This window comes from Bos javanicus, chromosome 16, assembly GCF_032452875.1.
Source record: "Bos javanicus breed banteng chromosome 16, ARS-OSU_banteng_1.0, whole genome shotgun sequence".
Taxonomy (NCBI): Eukaryota; Metazoa; Chordata; class Mammalia; order Artiodactyla; family Bovidae; genus Bos; species Bos javanicus.
Window position 1 is genome coordinate 36251293 of NC_083883.1, and position 16334 is coordinate 36267626.

A 16334-nucleotide genomic window follows, 5' to 3' on the forward strand; every position below is an offset into this window, starting at 1 on the left:
CAGCTATTTGTAAGGCCTCCTCAGACAGCCATTTTGCTTTTTTGCATTTCTTTTTCTTTGGGATGGTCTTGATTCCTGTCTCCTGTACAATGTCATGAATCTCCATCCATAGTTCATCAGGCACTCTATCATATCTAGACCCTTAAATCTATTTCTCACTTCCATTGTATAGTCATAAGGGATTTGATTTAGATCATACATGAATGGTCTAGTTATTTTCTCCACTTTCTTCAATTTCAGTCCTAATTTGACAATAAGAAGTTCATGATCTAAGCCACAGTCAGCTCCTGGTCTTGTTTTTGCTGACTGTGTAGAGCTTCTCCATCTTTGGCTGTAAAAAATATTTTACTGTACTTCTGTACTTTTCAAGGTACTGAGATTAAAAATGTTTTCTTTTTTTTGGTGCTTGTTTGTTTTTTATGTATTATTTGTGTGGGAACTGTTATAAGCCTTCTACAGTGCAGTACTATATAGCCAATTGTGTTAGTTGAGTACCCAGGCTAACTTTATTGAACATACAAAGAAATTGAACTTATGACTGTGCTTTTAGAGCAGAACTCGTTTGTATGTTGTGGACTTACTGTAATCTTGATTGCAGGATTTTCCTTTCATCACTTTAAATATATCCTGCCACTCACTTCTGACCTGTATAGTTTCTGTGAAATAATCACATTATAACCTTATAGGGATTCCCTTGTTTGTCATTTATTGCTTTTCTCTTGTTGCCCTCAGTATTTTCCCTTTGTCTTTAATTTTTGTCAGTTTTGTTATATGTGTTTTGGCGTGTTTCTCATTAGGTTTTTCCTGTATGGGACTCTGCAATTCATGAACTTGAGTGATTATTTCTTTTCTCATATTCAGGAACTTTTAAACTCTTATCTCTTCATATATTTTCTCAGGCCCTTTCTGTCTCTGTTTTCCTTCTAGGACCCTAATTATGCTGATGGTAGTGCATTTAATATTGTCCCAAGGGTCTCTTAAATTGTAAATGGATTGCTTTTTAATTTTATTGTCTAATAGTTTGCTGATAAAATGTTGAAATATAATTAAATTTTGTATATTGACTCTAATTCCTGTAATTTTGATAAATTCATTTTGAGTTCTAGTAGTTTTTGTGGAGGGGTTAGATTCCTTTGACTATTTTATACATACAGTCATGTGAACTATAAAAAAGACTGTTTTTTCTTTTTAATTTTTATACTTTTATTTTTTTCTTACATTGTTGTACTAGAAAGAGCTTCCAATATATTGTTGAATAGCTGAGGAGACAGTGGATATCTTGTTCTTGAACTAAGAAGCAGTCAGTATTTCACCATTAAGTATGACATTTACTATTGTCTCTTCATATATGCCCATTATCAGGTTGATGGAATTCCTTTCTCTTCCTTGTGTTTTAGAGTTTTTTCTTTCATGAATGGGTATGACATTTTGTCAAAAATGTTCTTACATCAGTTGAAATTTTTTTTTCTTTGACATTTTTAATGGGATGAATTATAACCATTGATTCCATAATGTAAAACCAACTTTAATCCTGTCATAAGCTCCACATATTAATAACATTTATCCTTTTCATATAATGATGAATTTGATTTGTTGATATTTTATTGAGGACTTCGTATATTTATTCATGTAAGGTATATGCTGTGAAAGTGCTGTACTCAATATGCCAGCAAATTTGGAAACCTCAGCAGTGGCCACAGGACTGGAAAAGGTCAGTTTTCATTCCAGTCCCTAAGAAAGGCCATGCCAAAGAATGCTCAAACTACCGCACAATTCCACTCATCTCACACGCTAGTAAAGTAATGCTAAAAATTCTCCAAGTCAGGCTTCATCAACACATGAACAGTGAACTTCCAGATGTTCAAGCTGGTTTTAGAAAAGGCAGGGGAACCAGAGATCAAATTGCCAACGTCTGCTGGATCATGGAAAAAGCAAGAGAGTTCCAGAAAAACATCTATTTCTGCTTTATTGACTATGCCAAAGCCTTTGACTGTTTGGATCACAGCAATCTGTGGAAAATTCTGAAAGAGCTGGAAATACCACACCACCTGACCTGACCTGCCTCTTGAGAAATCTGTATGCAGGTCAGGAAGCAACAGTTAGAACTGGGCATGGACACAGAACAACAAACCGGTTCCAAATAGGAAAAGGAGTACGTCAAGGCTGTATATTGTCACCCTGCTTATTTAACTTATATGCAGAGTACATCATGAGAAACCCTTGGCTGGAGGAAGCACAAGCTGGAATCAAGATTGCTGGGTGAAATATCAGTAACCTCAGATATGCAGATGATACCACCCTTATGGCAGAAAGTGAAGAACTAAAGAGCCTCTTGATGAAAGTGAAAGAGGAGAGTGAAAAAGTTGGCTTAAAGGTCCACATTCGGAGAATTAAGATCATGGCATCTGGTCCCATCACTTCATGGGAAATAGATGGGGAAACAGTGGAAACAGTGGCTGACTTTATTTTTCTGGCCTCCAAAATTACTGCAGATGGTGACTGCAGCCATGAAGTAAAAAGACACTTACTCCGTGGAAGAAAAGTTATGACTGACCTAGACAGCATATTAAAAAGCAGAGACATCACTTTGCCAACAAAGGTCCATCTAGTCAAGGCTATGGTTTTTCCAGTAGTCATGTATAGATGTGAGAGTTGGACTATAAATAAAGCTGAATGCCGAAGAATTGATGCTTTTGAACTATGGTGTTGGAGAAGTCTTGAGAGTCCCTTGGACTGCAAGGAGATCCAACCAGTCCATCCTAAAGGAGATCAGTCTTGAGTGTTCATTGGAAGGACTGATGTTGAAGCCGAAACTCCAATACTTTGGCCACTTGATGCGAAGAGCTGACTCATTGGAAAAGACCCTGATGCTAGGAAAGATTGAAGGCAGTAGGAGAAGGGGCCAACATAGGAAGAGATGGTTGGATGGCATCACTGACTCAGTGGACATGAGTTGGGGTAAACTCTGGGAGTTGGTGATGGACAGGGAGGCCTGGTGTGCTGTGGTCCATGTGGTCGGAAAGAGTTGGACACAACTGAGCAACTGAACTGATTGGTCTATAATTTGCTTTTCTTATAATGTTTTCATGAGGTTATCATAACAGGGTTTTGCCATCCTCATTAAACTACTTAAAAAGTGTTTCTTTGTATTTTCTCAAAGAGTTTGTGTAACTGCTATATGAGTTTTGACCTTAAACCTTTGGTAGAATTTGTGAGTAAAGCCATCTGGTTTGGGATTTTCTTTGTTAAAAAGCTTTTTTTAAAAAAAAAAAAAAATATATATATATATTTGATTGTTCTGAGTCTTCATTGCTGTGTTCAGGCTTTCTGTTGTTGCAGCGAGCAGGGATTAGTCTTTGTTGCAGTGCATGGGCTTCAAATTGTGGTGGTTTTTCTCCTTGCAGAGCAAGGGCTCTAGATGTATTGTGGCTTGCAGGGGCTCTAGAGCACAGGTTCAGCAGTTGTGGTGTATGAACTTAATTCCTCTATGGCATGTGAGATCTTCCCAGACCAGGGATCAAACCTGTGTCCTCTGCATTGGCAGGCAGATTGTTTTCCACTGTACATCAGGGAAGTCCTGTTAAAAAGTCTTTATCAATTCAGTTTTGAAAATGGATACAAAGCTCTTTGAATATTTCTGTTTCTTCTTGTGCTAATTTTGCTAAGATGTGCTTTTCTAGAAATTCTTCCACTAGCTCTAAGTTGTTGAAATTACAGGCATAAAATCATTAATGTTTTTGTCTTCTTGGAAATTTGAATCCCTTTTCATTATGTAATAAGCCTCTCTAGTGAGTAGTAGTAGTGAGTGATATTTCTCTTCTGACATCTACTTTAATATTAGTAAAGCTATTTCAGTTTTCTTTTGAGTTGTGTCTGAATGGAATATCTTTTTCTCATTCTTTTGCTTTTAATCTATGCCTTTATATTTAAAGTGGTATTCTTAATAGGCAATATATAGTTGGGTCTTGATTTTTGTCTAATCTAAAACTAACAGCCTATCTTTGAATTAGTATGGCTTACATTTAATCTGATTATTGATATGGTTGAATTAAAATCTACCATATAACCAGCAATTTCCTTTTATAAATCTATTATTATTATTATTAATCTTATTTGCTTGGCATTTTGGGCTTCCCTGGTGGCTCAGATGGTAAAGAATGTGCCTGCAATGTGGGCGACCTGGATATGATAAAGGGTTGGGAAGATCTCTGGAGAAGGGAATGGCTCAGTATTCTGGCCTGGAGAATTCCATGGACAGAGGAGCCTGGTGGGTTAGTCCATGGGGTCAGAAAGAGTAGGACACAACTGAGCAACTTTCACTTTTCACTTGATTTTCAGTGCTGTGTTAGTTTCAGGTAAATAGCAGAGTGCTTCAGATTTTATATCAGTTCAGTTCAGTCGCTCAGTCGTGTCCGACTCTTTGTGACCCCATGAATCGCAGCACGCCAGGCCTCCCTGTCTATCACCAACTCCCACAGTTCACTCAAACTCATGTCCATCAAGTCGGTGATGCCATCCAGCCATCTCATCCTCTCTCTTCCCCTTCTCCTCCTACCCCCAATCCCTCCCAGCATCAGGGTCTGTTCCAATGAGTCAACTCTTCGCATGAGGTGACCAATGTTTTGGAGTTTCAGCTTCAGGATCAGTCCTTCCAGTGAACACCCAGGACTGATCTCCTTTAAGATGGACTGGTTTGACCTCCTTGCAGTCCAAGGGACTCTTATATATATATATATGTGTGTGTGTGTGTGTGTGTGTGTGTGTGTGTGTATTCTTTTAAGGATTCTTTTCATTTATAGGTTATTGCAAGATATTGAGTATAGTTCCTTGTGCTATATAGTAGGTCCTTGTTGGTTATCTATCTTATACATCAGTTCAGTCGCTCAGTCATGTCCCACTCTTTGCGACCCCATGAACCGCAGCATGTCAGGCCTCCCTGTCCATCTAGTAGTGTATATATTTTGATCCCAAACTCCTAATTTCTCTCTCTCCCTTTTCTTCTGTGGTAACTCTAAGTTTGTTTTCTGTGTCTGTGAGTCTTTTTCTGTCTTCAAATAAGTTCATTTGTATAATTGTTTAATATTCCATATCTAAGTAATATCATATATCTTTCTCTATCTGACGTACTTCACTTAGTATGAAAATCTCTAGGCCCATCCATGGCATTATTTTATTTTTTTATAGCTGAGTAGCATTGGTGTATAGGTATCACATTGTGTTATCCATTCCTTATATTGTTGAATATTTAAGTTGTTTGCAAGTCTTGGCTATTGTAAATAGTGCTGTAGTAAATATTGGGGTGCATATATCTTTTCAAATTAGAGTTTTTTCTTTTCTAGATTTATACCAAGGAGTAGGGTACTGGATCATGTGGTAAGTCTGTTTTTGGCTTTTTTAAGGAACCTCCATTCTGCTTTCCATAGTGGCTATACCAGTTCACATTCCCACCAGTGGTGTAGGGGGGTTGGTCCTTTTTCTCTTCACCCTTTCCCACATTTAATGTTTGTAGACTTTTTGATGGTGGCCATTTTGATTGATGTGATGTAATACCTCACTGTAGTTTTGATTTGAATTTCCCTACTAATTAGTGATATTGAACATCTTTTCATGTGCTTGTTGCCCATTTATATGACTTCTCTGGAGAAATATCTGTTTAGATCTTCTGCCCATTTCTTGATTGGTTTGTTAGTAATGTTAATTCTTGACTATTTTAGGAATATGGCAAAAAAATCTCTGCTGCCATACTCAATTTTATTATAGTTGGATTGTGAGTGAGTGCTCATGCTCAGTCGTGTCTGACTCTTTGCAACCCTGTGGACTGTAGCCTGCCAGGATCCTCTGTCCACAGAATTTTCCAGGCAACAATACTGGAGTGGGTTGCCATTTCCTCTTCCAGGGGATCTTCCTGACCCAAGGATCAAACCCCATGTCTGCTGTCTTGGCAGGCAGATTCTTTACCACTGAGCTGCCTGGGAAGCCCCCATAGTTGGGTTATTGCTTACCATTTTTCCACTTTTTCCTTTCCTTTCTGGTTTATACAATCAGATTTGACCCAGCACTTGTCTGTATAGTTAAATCACTTTCTAAAAAGGAAACAGTGCTTGATGTACATTTTCCTTATCTTGTTCTTCTTGGGAAATGCTACATAATACACCAAAATAGGTAAAGCAGAAGCTTTTGGAAGGCAGAAAAGATTTATTCTTTGTAGCATTTAATAGGGCATAGATTTTTTTCCCCTGAAATTTATATGTGTTAATCATAAGATGGAGTTTTTTTTTTTTTTTTAAATACTAGAATTATTTTGAGCCCTTGGTCTATGGAAAATTTTCTTCCTAAAGCTTTTCTGCTCAGCACTATTGTCAATTTTTAACCTATGTCAAGTTCAAATTCAGACCTAAATCATATTGGTTTTTTAATGATTGTAACTTGGGCATGATAATAATGCTGGGACCTTTCACCTGAGTTTTCCTTGTCCTATATTATTCATATTCTCTCAAATCTAAACAAGCTCAGCACAAATCTGACTGAGATTATGGCTTACTTGCAGATAAAGTGCAGTTTAATAAGATATGTCTTCCTTATCTGTAACCAATGTGTTAACTAGAAATAGGAAATCAATAAGTTAACACTATTCTCTCTGTGTGATGGATGTGCAGAAGTCCTTGTTTTGGATCAAATGACAAGGTGTTAGCAAGAGATATTAGCATCTGTGGGAGATTTAAGTGGGTCATTTGGTGTCTGTAAATTTGTTTCATGACTAACTCTACACACTGAGGAAAAATAAAAACCTTGAGCTGTGAAATTGCGTATTACATAATATAATATCCTGAATACATTTCACTTTGTATTAGTTTCCAGATTAAAAAAAAAAACTGCTTCCTTTTTGGTGTTTAAATATGTGCATTCATGCGCTAGCTTGTTTGCTTTGTGCTGATCATGAATTCAGCTATGTTCCTATTAATAAAACATCAGGGATATAGAATATATATATCAGGGACATTTGTTACCTTGGGGTATTCTGCCTGCTTCTCCTCTTCCTCTTCTCCACAGCATCTCAGTGGGAAGCAAATCACGGTACTTGGCTTCATGTTAATAAATCTGGAAGATCTCAGAAGTTCCTTGCACTGCCTCATCTTCACTCAAAGGCAGACACAACATCCAGAGTTGACTAATCAGACCCTTTTCCATATACTTAAAATCATGAGTGACATATAAAGTGGAATACTTTGTGACTGAAGGTAGGAGATAAGCCAGCTTACGGGTGGCTTAAGCAACAAATATATGATCTCATATAACAAGAGCTCTGGAGGGAAATATTTGGTAGAGTGAGGAGTCATCAGCTCAGAAACATCATTGAGGACTCCCTGCTTCTCTTCAATGTTTCTCAGAGGGCTGAGTTTTTTTCATTCTTAAGTATATCATCTCATGGTCCCAAACTGTGGATGTTATATATTCACACAGGCACACAGAAGATTTAAAAACAGAATATGAGGGGTTGTCAGTAAGCTGGAAAACACACAGAGTCACATAAACACACTTTCTCTCAAAAAACAAACATTTCCTAGGGTACTTCAAGAGACTTCCTCCTCTGTTTCATTTCCCTATGGCTAGTTAAGGGAAACCGGGAAGATGGCCACTTGGCAGTCTCAGCCGCTATCCTAGGAAGCTGGTTTCAGTCTGCAGGGAAGAATGGAAAGGGGGAATGGGCCTTTCCCCAGACAAAAACAAAAATCCCAGAATCAGAATGAAGAACCAAGCAGTAGATATTGCTGGAGCTTATAAATCCATTCCATTGGCCACATCACCATAGAAATTTTATAGAGCTGCCTGATGTCTGTCTGTTCCAAATTTTGATCTTTTACATACCCAGATTTTAAAAATATTTCCCATTTTGCTTATGTTAGGCAATTTGCTCTTTACCAAAAGAACCCTAACTGATTCAAAGAATACTAAGTTGGAAGCCAGATTAATCTGGGTTCTGACTTCAGTTCTGCCATTCAGTGTTTGTGTGATCTGGAATTAATTGCACAACCTCTCTGAACTTCAGCTTTTCATCTATGGAATTGGATTGTTTAATGGCTTTGCATGCTATTGTCATTAACGGCTATGATTTTGTACAATCTATTATTATATTCAATTATAGGCCTTCACTCTGCTTGAATATTCCCAGAATAATTGCATAAATTTGTCTTTTTCCTGCTACATCAAAAAAACAAAGAGCTTATTAGTATCATGATAAATAAATTAAAATAAATTAGATTTAAAAAATCTGAGAGGCTTCTGAAGGCCATATTGTATACCTAAAATGTTAGAAATTTAGTACCCTGGAAATAAAATGAAACTTGAAGTTGATATTCCATGAAGTTTTTTTTTTTCTTTCTTCTACTTTTGCTATTTCTTTGCAGTAAACCAGCAGATGTCAGCTAAACACCTACAAGGTGTTAACACTACATCAGTTACTGAGGATGTAGTGAAGTGTGGTGTATATGTTTGGATTAAGTTTGGCAATAGGTAACAGAGACCCAGAGACACAACAACTTAAGTCAGGGAACAGTGTATGTCTTTCTCATGGAAAGCCCAGAAGCAGGTGACCAGAGTTGCATGTAGAGATGCAGGCTCTTCTCTTATTTTTGCTTTGCCATATATGGTACCCCATTCCCAAGATCACCACATGGTCAGGATGGCTGCTGCTGATCTGCCGGTCAGGTTGGAGACTGGCTAGCAAGAAAGAGAAAAGCATAAAGAAGGAAAATGTGTACACTGGCTGTTTTGGAGGGAAGATTTCTGGAAGCTGTCTCATGAAGTCCTGCTCACTCATCACAGCATACTCATGCTGCCACATCTAACTGCTGGGAGGTTGGGAGATCCAGTCTTTAGTGTCTTTTTTGTTTTTGTTTTTGGTGTTGTTGTGCTTACTAAAAACTTAGGGACTCTCTTTCTTTGAAAGGAGAAGGTGAATATTGATGAACAACTAGCAGATTTTCCTATACATGGTTATTCAGTTTCTCAAGATGTGTATATAAGAATGTAGTTAAAATGCAATATGAGAAAAACAATGATGGACCTCCAATTTTAGAGTTTTGGAAGCACATAAGAGGAGCTCTGTGTGTGTGTATGTGCACGCATACACTGTACACATGCATTTCACAGTGGAAGGTAGGGCAGGTGGAGAGAAATCAAAAGAGATTTCTAGGATAAGAATGTATAAACTAGATATGAGATATAAATGAAAATTTAAGCAAGAAACATCATAGGATTGCAGGGTGCTACCAAAAGTTCAGTGCTAAGGAAACAAACACTCTGAGTTGTGGGTGATAGGAAATGATGTTAATTAGCAGGTAGATATGGTGTCCTGAAAATCTTTTCATACCATCACATGACTTCTGTAGAAAGGTTATAATATTTTACTTTATAAAAACCAGTGGTCTACAAAACTTATTTATGTATACTGGCAACAAGCAATTTAACAATGAAAAAAGCACAGTTTCATTCATAATAGCATTAAAAACTCAAGTCACTTAGGAATATATGTAACAAAAGAAGTGCAAGGTGTGGACATTGAAAATTACAAAACATGGATGACAGAAGTACATGTTCATGGATTAGAAGACTTAATATAGTCAAGACGGTGATTCTCTAGTTGATCTATACAACACAGTTGCTAAATCCCCACTGGCTTTTGATTTTTCTAGAAACTGATGAGCTAGTTTTAAAACTTAAATGGAAATGTAAAAGACTCAGAATATCCAAAGCAATTTTGAAACAAAAAAGTAGACTACTCAACTCAAAAACTTATTATGATCTTACATTAATTAAACAGTGTGGTATTGGCTCAAGAATACACATATAGATCAGTGGAACAGAATAATGAGATCCAAAATAAATCCTATATTTATGGTCAACTAATTTTTCAACAACGATGTCAGGATGATTAAAAGGGAATAAGAACAGCTTTTATAGTACTGGGACAATTAGGTAACCACATGCAAAGTGGTGAGTTTAGATCCTTACCTTCTATCATACACACAACTTAAAATAGATCATCGACCTAAATATAAGCTCTAAAATTATAAAAATTCTAAAAGAAAACATAGTAGAAATTTTTTGTGACCATGAATTAGTTAACAGGTTCTTAGACATGACACCAAAAGTGCGATCGTGAAAGAGAAATTGATAAACTGAATTTTGTCAGAATTAAACCTTTTGTTGTTCAAAAGACACCATCAATAAACTGAAAAGACAAGCCTCAGCCTGAGAGAAAATATTTGCAAGTTATTTATTTGATAAAAATATGTGCTGTAGAATATATAGAAAAATCTTACAATTCAGTAATAAGGTAATTTATTTAAAAATTGGAAAAAAGCTGAGTAGCTGTTTCATCAAAGAAGATGTATTAATAACCATTAGGCGCTTAAAAGATGCTCAGTATCTTTTGTCATTAGGGAACTTCAAATTAAAACCACAATGGAGTACCACTTCTCATCCAACAGAAAATGTATGTTATCAAAGACAATTACCAGTGTTGGTAAGGATGCAGAGAAAATGAAACTCTCATGCATTACTGGTGGGAATATCAAATAATTCAACCACTTTGGAAAACAGTTTGGAATTTTCTTGAAAAGTTAAATATGAACTTATAATACAGCGCAACAATTTTATATTTATCTATTTATCTAAGGGAATTGAAAATATAAGTCCACATGTTCATAGCAGAACTATTCATAGTAGCCAAAAATGCACACAATCCAAATATCCATCAAACGGTGAATGACTGAAAAATGAGTAAAAGCATACAGTAGCATATTTATAGCCTTTAAAAGAAAAAAACTACCTACACAAATTATAATGTGTAGGAACCTCCAGAAAGAAGCCAGTCTTAACAGGTTACATTTATGTGAAATGCCCAGTACATGCAATTCTATAGAGAAAAAAAGCAGATAGTGGTTTCCTAGGGATAGGTTGGAAGCAGGCTTTACTGTATATGAACAGAAACTCTTTTCAGTTCAGTTCAGTCGCTCAGTCGTGTCTGACTCTTTGTGACCCCATGGACTGCAGCACACCAGGCTTCCCTGTCCATCACCAACTCCCAGAGCTTACTCAAACTCATGTCCATCGAGTCAGTGATGCCATCCAACCAACTCATCCTCTGTCATCCCCTTCTCTTTCTGCCTTCAATCTTTCCCAGCATCATGGTCTTTTCCAATAGGTCAGTTCTTTGCATTAGGTGGCCAAAGTTTTGAAGTTTCAGCTTCAGCATCAGTCCTTCCAATAAATATTCAGGACTGATTTCCTTTAGGATAGACTGGTTGGATCCCCTTGCAGTCCAAGGGACTCTCAAGAGTCTTCTCCAACACTACAGTTCAAAAGCATTAATTCTTAGGCACTCAGCTTTCCTTATAGTTCAACGCACACATCCATAAATGACTACTGGAAAAACCATAGCTTTGACTGGATGGACATTTGTTGGCAAAGTAATGTCTCTGCTTTTTAATATGCTGTCTAGGTTCGTCATAGCTTTTCTTCCAAGGGGCAAGTGTCTTTTAATTTCATGGCTGCAGTCACCATCTGCAGTGATTTTGGAGCCCCCCAAAATAAAGCCTGTCACTGTTTCCATTGTTTCCCCATCTATTCTCCATGACGTGATGGGACCAGATGCCATGATCTTTGTTTTCTGAATGTTGAGTTTTAAGCCAACTTTTTCACTCTCTACTTTCTCTCTCATCAAGAGGCCCTTTAGTTCTTTGCTTTCTGCCATAAGGGTGGTGTCATCTCTGTATCTGAGGTTATTGATATTTTTCCTGGCAATCTTGATTCCAGCTTGTGCTTCATCCATCTGGGCATTTCGTGTGATGTACTCTGCATACAAGTTAAATAAACCCAGTGACAATATATAGCCTGGACATGCTACTTTCCGATTTGGGACCAGTTTATTGTTCCATGTCCAATTCTTAACTGTTGCTTCTTGACTTGCAAACAGATTTCTCAGGAGGCTAGTCAGGTTGTCTGGTATTCCCATCTCTTGAAGAATTTTCCACAGATTGTTGTGATCCACCCTGTCAAAGGCTTTGGCATAGTCAATAAAGCAGAAATAGATGTTTTTCTGGAACTCTCTGGCTTTTTTGATGATCCAGTGGATGTTGGCAATTTTATCTCTGGTTCCTCTGCCTTTTCTAAAACCAGCTTGAACGTCTGGAAGTTCACAGTTCACATATTGCTGAAGCCTGGCGTGGAGAATTTTGAACATTACTTTACTAGTGTATGAGATGAGTTCAATTGGGTGGTAGTTTGAACATTCTTTGACATTGCCTTTTGTAGGGGTTGGAATGAAAACTGACCTTTTCCAGGTCTTTTAGGAGTTATAGAAATGTTCTGAAACTGAATTGTGGTTAAAGTTGCCAAAGTTTGTAAATTTATGAAAACTCATTGAATTATGCACACAAAATGGGTGAATTTTATTTATGTAAATTATACATCATCAATAACACTTTTGAAACAAAACACAGTGAGCGATCTGAATTAGAGTGGTCCGTGTTTGATTAGAGAGGTCCATGTTCTGGATTAGAGACACATGTCAGAAGTTCTGAGAAGACTTAATACATACATGCTCAGACACCTTCCCTCCCTGCCTCCTGCCCCAAGGTAGTCCTGATTCTGTAGGTGAGGAGTGGGCATAGGCATTTATTTTATGAACATTTCCCCAGCTGATTTTGGCAAGCACTCTTAGATGATACTGTATGAAAGAGACACTGAAGACTTATAATCAGGAGAGACCCAGGGTGGCACTTATCTATTAATGAACAATGGAAATTTAGTGGAGAGTAGATTTTGAAGATAATTAGACTGTAAGCACAGCATGTTAGAGGAGATTATTGCACTTGTTCAGGGAAAAAATGATAAGGACCCAAGTGGAAGTAATCTAAAGCACCTGTTTCCTTATCTATAAAATGAGTGTAAGAGACTCATTTTTATTAGACCATAGTTCATAGAATTGTTGTGAGGATTAAATGAGTTTGTATGTGTAATGTGTTTAGAACAGCTTCTGGCAGAGTATTATATGAGAATTTGCAATTATTATTATAATATAATTAGCAGCAGCTTGTTATTGTCATTATTTTAGTCACTCGGTAATGTCCGACTCTTTTGCGATCTCATGGATTGTAGCCCACCAGGCTCCTCTGTCAATGGGATTCTCCTGCAAGAATACTGGAATGGGTTGCCATTTTCTTTTCCAGGGAATTTTCCCAATCCAGGGACTGAACCCAGATCTCTGGCATTGGCAGGCAGATTCTTTCCCACTGAGCCACCAGGAAATTAGCAGCAGCTTAAGACATGTCTAATCATCAGAAATACAGATTCGGATAATCAGGTGAACAATGGTAATACTGACTCTATAAGAGAAGGAATGTTCAGTAGGATAAGGAATCAAGATGACCCAGGAGAGAAGTGGGGAGGCCGGGGTGGGACTGGACCCATCACCCTCTGTGACAGGACGAACTCAAGTACGGATGTGGTGGTAGGTGTGATTGCAGGTGGGGAGGAGATGGGGAGCTGCGCTTGCAAACAGGCACTGGGGCTGGCATCTCGCTTGCTTGAGGAAGGAGAAAGTGGGTTTTTTGGCTGAGGGGGCATAGTTGTGGACCTGGGGAAGCCATATAGTGCCCAGGACATTCTTGTTTCCTCATCTTCTCAAATTTTACCTCTGTGCATTAGTACTTCTCTTAGTGCTTTGTACCCTCTCCTGTTTCCTTCAGTGACCAGTCTAGGAGTCATTCCTCCTTAAATTTTCTATGCTTTTGTCTTTATCCTTAGGTGAAAATTTTTTCAAGTTGGCTTTGATGAAGCTAGGTCTGAAATGACTTCTATTTTATTACTTTGTTTGTAAAATAAATGTATGACTAGAGAGGAGGATGACATAAATGCCCCTTGAGGCCAGACAGGGAAGATTCTGCCAGTGTTTTTGCATTTTATAAAGCAAAAGAGCATCCATTTATTTATCCCTTTTGAGGATGTAAAACATAACAGGCTATTTGATGAAAATTAATGTTACCCTCTTTAGTTCTAATGAAAATTCCTTTGTTAGCATAATATCTTAATAGATATCAAGTGTCTTGCTTTTAATGATTTTCCAGAACACCGGTGGTAGGATCACATTTGCTTTGCTCTTACTCTGGAAGACAGCTGGGGATGAGAACAAGTAGCCTGATGAAGTGACTGTAGTACAGACCAAGACCTATGGCTTTGACAAGTTATTTGACATCTTATGGAAATAATAAGATGTGATTTAATTTCATAAATATTGAAGTAATTGAAGAAGGAAGAGAGAGAAATAAATTCTCCCTGAATATAAAAAAGTGAAAATGAGCAGGGATATATAATACTTGTATAATGAGCCAGTTTATCCAGTCTGGTTGGAGAACAGTGCATTCTAGTTTTTTATGATTCTGGTAGTTTTCTGCCCAAACCTAAGGACAACTAATTTTCAAGGACTCACAATCAAAGAAGCCATATTTGACCCTATGGCTTTATTTTGCTGTGTGCAATCAGTCGCTCGGTTGTGTCCAACTCTTTGTGACCCCTTGGTCTGTAGCCTATCAGGCTCCTCTATCCATAGAGTTTTCCAGGCAAGAATACTGGATCAGGGTGCCGTTTTCTCCTCCAGAGGATCTTCTCAACCCAGGGATCGAACTCCCACCTCTTGTGCCTCCTAATTCTTTCACTGCAGCATCTGGGAAGCCCTGTGACTTTATTAAACATAAGTTACCTATACTTAATGATTCAGAAGATGCTCTCAGGCATTGTACAGGCTTTGGGGTCAATATTATTACTCTCTAAGAATACTGAACTATGAAAATAAAAGATGGACCATGATTAAGGGCTCTGTGGTGCAGAAAAATGAGTCTGTGTGGCCCCAAATTGTTGTGTTTTCTTACTACATTGACACACATCAAATAGGAATTTCCAAGAATGATAAGGCAAGGACTTCAGGTAGAAAGCAGTCTGATGTTAGAGAGACACAATATAGTACAGTAAAAAGAACCTTGAATATGGATGTTGGAGGTTATTAGTTTTATGAACTGATGAAGATTGGTCATCTTGTAGCCAAAATTCTGAATGTTGGGCAGCAACCCTTAACACTTACCTGTAGAAGTTACCTGTTTTCTGTTATAGATCCACAACAATATGTTTTTGGAACAGTCTGTTCTTTTGGTTTCAAGACAGGAGGCCAAGCCCATTGCTATTCTGCTCGTTTCGTATCTTTATGTTCATGAAAGTGAAAGTGAAAGTGAAAGTCACTCAGTCGTGTCTGACTCTTTGCGACTCCATGGACTGTATAGTTCATGGAATTCTCCAGGCCGGAATACTGGAGTGGGTAGTCTTTCCCTTCTCCAGGGACTCTTCCCAACCCAGGGATCAAACCCAGGTCTCCCACATTGCAGGTGGATTCTTGACTAGCTGAGTCACAGGGAATCCCCTTTATGTTCATAGATAAGTTTTATGAATGTCCCCAGGATTTGAAGATGGTAGTTGGCAAAATTATTTTTAAATGATTCTGATTACTGACCCCTGAGTTATCCTTCACTTTCTCCTTTATGGTATGGCAGGGTTCCCAGACCCCTGGTAGACTGATAAAATACATGTTTCCTTGAGGGAAAAAGGAGTTGGCCCAATCTACCATTTGGAAAAGCTCTTTAAATATCTTACTCAACTTCTTTGGTGCAACCCCATTTCTGTCTTTTCACATATTAATATTTAGAGTAATTCAATTAGCTTTGGAAGGGAGTTTCAGAGAGCGTTCAGCTAGTTCACGGCTGCAAACAGATGGCATCTAATGGCAGAGGGTGTCTCATCTCTGAACAAGGGCAAGTACAAGTGGAAGCTACAGGCGTGAGGACTCTCAACTAGACGAGAGCTTGTGTCCGCCAAGAACTCAAAGACCAGAGAAGAGGTTTAGACATTTCACTACTGTGGAAAGTTTCCCATCATCTACTTCTGAAGTTAATTTTCTCAAAAATGTTTTGGCTGCAATGTGCTTGACTGTAGCTACAGTGTATTAGGATACTGCCTCCGAAACAGGGCCTGAACTACCAGTCCGTTGACCATCTCTTCTGACTTTATCAGAAAGGTGTGACAGGTGAAGCAAACGGAAATGGAATACTTTCTAATCACCAAGAATGGTATTTTCCAAACACAGTGTTAAAAAAAACCTTACTAAGTAACTAGTGTTTTCTTTTTTTAAAACAAATTTAGGTCAAATTTTATTTAGACCCGATTTTACCTAAAAAATTTTGCAAAAATACTATGGAAATCTTGTATACCCCTCTCACAGCTTCTCT

The 16334-nt window shown here is 37.8% G+C and overlaps 1 protein-coding gene and 1 pseudogene across 4 annotated transcripts in view; both read left to right on the plus strand.

Moving 5' to 3' along the window:
* Nucleotides 1–16334, plus strand: part of RGS7 (regulator of G protein signaling 7) — a 479738-nt gene that overhangs the window by 150304 nt on the left and 313100 nt on the right. The gene's annotated exons all lie outside the window — the stretch shown is intronic.
* Nucleotides 1–16334, plus strand: part of LOC133227698 (E3 ubiquitin-protein ligase ARIH2-like) — a 91317-nt pseudogene that overhangs the window by 65302 nt on the left and 9681 nt on the right.